A 5,894-nucleotide genomic window follows, 5' to 3' on the forward strand; every position below is an offset into this window, starting at 1 on the left:
CTTCTTCACAAACAGTACGTAATTTCAATGTTCGTTAAATAAAAGAAAGAGAATAAATGTGGCACGTGAGAAAGTTTTTAATTTTAACAACTTGATTAACTTTATTGAAAAATTTAGACAATTAATATTTTTGTTAAAGATATATAGAGCCTTAGAGAATTGGTGCCACCATGCTATCCAACAATATCATCATACGTTTCAATTGTTTCATGGACTTAGAATTTCGATTATTTTCTCTATACATGGCCAAATTTTGGCAAACAAATAAATGGGATTAAAATGTGATATTTTTAAGTATATTGTCATTTTTTTTTACCAAAACATAAAGAATATTTGGAAAAAATAAAATTCAAAAGTCCAATTTTAATGTTGTAATTTTTTTATTTTTCAAAGAAAGAAACAAAAAAGTGAGATTTTTTATTTTAAAAAATAAATAAATAATAATTAAACACAAATTGGAGGATGAAATTTTATTTAAAAAAAATAAATAAAAAAAAACAAATCTAAAAATGAGATTTTGATTTTAAAATCATAAAAAAAATTATAAATATAAATCGAACAATGAAATTTGTGCACATCCTAAATCAAACCGTCGAATTTTCAATGACATGCAATTTTTTATCCCTTTTCTAAAATTTACGCTCTTTCTCCCACATATAAGCATTTCACCATTTCTTGTAAAATATCAAAATTAAGAGTAATGTTATATGTATACTAAAATTAACTACTAAAATTAGTTACCAATATAAAATATATGTTAAAATATAAATATATATTAAAAATAAAGTAAATTACGTATGTATTTATACACAAATATATTAGTAACTGATTTTATTGGCTAATTTTAATGTACAAATAATATTTTTTTGTAAAATTAATGTGTCAAAGTTTTGTTATAGCGGATTTATTTATATTTGTGCCTATATAGTATTGAAACATTATTGTGGAGGACGTTACATGTCTACCATCCTTTTATAGGGTAGTTCACATGTTTGAAGATTTGCCCCAATTGGATAAAAGTCGTGTATTAATTAATTCACATATTATAAAAAATAAAATAAAATAAAAATGTCACATGGGGAGGTCCAAAATTAAACTAGCTAGCATAGCATGTTCCTTATTGGTTTTGCAATTGGCATCCACCATACGTAATCTTAGCAAAGTTGTATCAAAATTATCATGAAAAAGAGAGAGATAGGGATAGAAATTAAATGATAAGATGAACCATTCTCGAATGTGATTCCGTTAGCTTGTGTTAAAGTTGTAATTAACTAGTCCAGGGGGTTTCTACCTTTTTCATTGCATGACACTATTCATCTTTTGCTTTTGCCTTTTTTTTTTTAAATCTTATCTAAAAGTCTAAAACATTATTTTTCTTCAATCAATAATGTGTAATAATCACTAACCACATTAATAACCAACCACCCTAATATTCAAAATCCCTGAAAAAGTATTTTGGCCTGTAGATAAGAGTAAAGGCTATAGCATATTATATATAGCAAATAACTATCGTGTGTTACTTTCAAAAACTCCTTTTATACGAAATGGGGAATTATTTATTTTCATAGATTAGGTTGTTAGCCCTTGAAGAAAGGATCGGATAATGTTTACAATACAAAAAGAATCATAGAGATTAGAGGGAAGGTCCCTAAAAGTTTATGAACCTATAAATATAAGAGTAAAATAATAAAAGGACGGGTCAACCTTTGTGCTTTTCTTCTACCACTGGAATGCATGCACTATAATAATATATATATATAGATATGTAAAATATTTTACGAGAGTGTTAATAATAAATAAGGCGTGAACATGATATGATAAGACATTGAAAATAGAATATGATAAGATACTCAACAGTGATACAAAATTTTTTGTTTTTGTATTCTATTTGATGATAAATTAGAACAAATTATAAAAATTCAATTTATTCTCTTTTTTTCATTCAAAAAATTTGAGATAAAAAATATAACAATAAAAAATATAATTATAAAAAATTAACAAGAATAATAAAAGAAAAAATAAAAAATAAGTTGTGTCCCTTGTTAGTGTCTCCGTGTCCTTTCTATCAGGATGAATACAAAATACACTATTTTAGTATCTCTGAATACATTGTCTTTGTCCATATCTTCTCTGCCAAACACAATTTTATATGTCAGTGTCCTTGTTTCAATATTCTGTCTCTGTAAACAAACACAACCTAAATATGTTCTAGTTGTATGTACAAAAAGAATATCTATGAATCTATCTATCTATTCCTTTCCCATTAAATGAATAGCAGATCATGTTTCAATTCAAGCTGAGATTATTTTTTAATTACTTGTTCAACTTAAAGATAACTACAAATGATTCAGCCTTGTCAATTTGTGTCTTGTGCTTTTGAAATTGCTTCCTCGCTCTAGATAAGCCTGTTTAGCGTGGAAACAAGATTTGGACATATTAAAGTCCTTGTCACGCCTTATCTACCAAATTCAAATGCATGCTAAACTTTATTTATTCTTTTACTTTATATATATATATATAAGATCTGGAAAAAAACATAAGATAAGTTAGTAATAATAATATTCTTGGTATAAAAGCATAAGAAAGGGAGAAAGATAGCTTGGGAGAATGGCTTATTATACTTTGAATATTCTTATCTTGCTAATAATATTCAAAAAGTTGTGTTCAATTATCTATGCATATACAATTAATTAAACGCGGATTTGGGTAGTAGTACTGAATGGATCATCGTGAACTTTTCTGCTTAATAAGTTGGAAAGAGACATTCATTGGCTGGCCTAACAAAGGAATCAACGTGCTGCAATTTTTTATTCATAAGAAAGGTTGGCAGCCTAGCTATCATGCTTCAAATTAATTTAATTTGTTTTGTGCCCCTATTCAGATATTTTATTTCAAATTTAATAATAAAAACGCACATCGATATGCATAAATATAGGACGCGTTAGTGGGTGTATATACATATGTCAAACATTCCATGTTTTTTTTCCCCTGCTAATTATTTATAACCATTTTTTTCAAGATTTTATATATATTTGGCTATATATTAATATTACATTCACATCCACAGGGTATATAAGTGATAAAATTGTGAAAGAATAGGAAAAGAATAGATGAAGAAATTTTATTGATTGTTGATTGATTGAATTGTATTGATCTGAAGTGTAAACTATGAGGATAAAATTAAATATATATAGAGTATTGTTCTATGAAAGATAAAAATAAATAAAGATAAAATAAGAATAATTAAAGATAAAATAAAGATAAGACAACATAAGATGATAAAGACTAAAATTGTAATTAAATTTATGTATTCTGTTGGGTTGAATTTGTGAACTATAAAATTTTTTTATTGTTGTTATGGATTAAGATGAAAGAGTAGTTTAATAATAAGTAACAATTCTCTTTTGCTATAAAAAGTTGTGAGAAGGAATTGACATGGGTGGGTTTGGTTTGTGAACAAGTGAATCAAAATACGTTCAGACTCTCCACCAAAGAAAAAGAAAAGTGTTTGGCATTCCATTAAGAGAGTTCAAATTAAGGTGTTTTGTATGCTACTTAATTTTTTTAGATTATTTGATACAAAAGTAAAAGGTGAAGTTTATCGTTGTCTCTCTCACTTTTTAGGCAAATTAAGCACTAATATCTTAGACACCATAAAATTTCTCTCAAATTAAATTATCTAAAGAGAAAAAAAATGACTCATGCCTAACTCAACCTCTGATCTAAAATTTATTTTAAATATTATATTTGGTTGTATTTTTGTTTTTAGATTAAAATTAATTTTTTTTCTAAAAATATTTTTTCATTAATTATTATTTTTTATTTCTGTTATTCTTCTGACACTTTTATTCTCTAATCACTAAAAACATCACTATAACTGTTATAATTATAATTTTTAACAATATATAAAAAAGATTATAACGGAAAAAAAATATTTTTGAGAAAACAAATTTTAATAAAAAAAACTAAAATATAAGGAAATAAAATTTTTGGAACAAAATCAAAAATTTCAAATGTTACAAACGAAATTTAGACTTAAACTAAATGTCAGAGATTAAAATATTGTTTTATCTTCTTATGAGCTAAATATAAATAGATATTCTGTAAAAATTTTCTTTCTCCTATATATAAAATTAATTTTCTTAATGTTGAAAAAAAGCATATTTAAATCTTAGTGCATATTAATAAATATGAAATAAACATAAAAAAAATGATGTTTGATTGTGTCATTTTTTATTTGTACGTATATGTTATTATAGATTTTTTTTATATTCTATTGGTTATGTGCATTATGATATTATTGAATAACTAATTTCTAATATTCAAAAAAATATTTATATCATTTTAAAATATCTAACAATATAAAAATGTTACAGTAAGCTAGTTACACTGTTTTATACATATTAGTTTCATGTTCATTAATATAAGAAAAAATATATATATAAGTCTCTCATATTTTAATTTAAAGATAATTTTATTCCTCAAAATTAGAAAATATAAAAACTATCCTTCACCATTTAAAACACATATATGGATCTTTTTGTGTAATTTTTTTTACCAAACCTAACGGAATTAGTTTATGGGCGTGTGCAAAGTGTTGATGTGTTGCTGATGAGTCTATAACAGAGCTGACATGACCCGTTTAAAAAACGTTATGGGACAACTAAAAATTAAGAAAAAACATAATCAACCTGAAGATTATGTCCATTCATGGCGGTACAGAATTCATATATAAGACTTATGAACATTTCATTCAGCTAGTTACAAGTGAAGAGTATTGGACAAGGTCATATTATACTAAACCTGCTCCACCAATCATAAAGAAGCCAATTAGTCGTTTTAAAGTTTAACGTAAAGTAATAAATTTGTCTCTTATATTTGGATATAATTCTGTTTTGATCTTTAAGATTTAAAATGTCTTATTTCAATTTAAAAAATTTTATTTAACTTTAATATAGTTCTACCGTGAGGTTAAAGTTAAATAATTAATAAAATGTCTTATATAACATCTAGTAGAAAAACAAGATCGATAATCTGAAAAACTAGTACAAGTTTGAGAGGCACAAAATCAATAGTGGATGCATCAAGATATTTATTTATCATTCTCTTTAGTTCTATAAAAAATATTTCATTTAAATTATAAGAAAAATGATAAATAAATATATTGATGCATCCACGGTTGATTTTCTGTCTCTAGAACTTGTACTTGTTCTTCAGATTATCGATCTTGTTCTTGTACTGATGTCATGTAAGACATTCCGTTAATTATTTAATTTTGACCTCACGGTAGGACTATATTGAAGCTAAATAAAACTTTTTTAGATTCAAATAGGACACTTTGAACCTTAAAGATCAAAATAAGATTACGTCTAAATGTAAGGGACCAATTTAGTATTTTACCCTAAAGTTTATAACAAACAAAAAAATCTAGCAGACATTGTCATTGAAAGTGATAAATTGAAGATGAGTTTTTAATTTTTTATGTCACCATTGTTAAAACATGCAAAGAGACACCATCCAATTCAATTAAAAGTCAAAGACTAAAAAGTGAAAAAAAAATGCAAACAAAAGTCGTCACATAAACGCCACATAAACTAATTCTGCTATATTTGACTACAAAAATTACACAAAAAAACTCATATGTCATACGTTTTAGATGATAAGAAATGATTGTGTTTCTAATTTTGAAGGATGAAATTGTCCTTAAAATAAAAGATCAGAGACCAATATATTTTTTTCTTTTAATATAATTAGATGATAAAACTTATAATAATGTAATGTATCTATTAATTATTAAACTAACACTTTAGAGTTTCATCATAAATAAAATTGGAGATCCTATAGGTCTGCGGCATGTCCTAAATCAGTGTCAATAGAGACTTGGGACTGGTGGA

The sequence above is a fragment of the Arachis ipaensis genome, chromosome B01, assembly GCF_000816755.2.
Source record: "Arachis ipaensis cultivar K30076 chromosome B01, Araip1.1, whole genome shotgun sequence".
In the NCBI taxonomy this organism is placed as follows: Eukaryota; Viridiplantae; Streptophyta; class Magnoliopsida; order Fabales; family Fabaceae; genus Arachis; species Arachis ipaensis.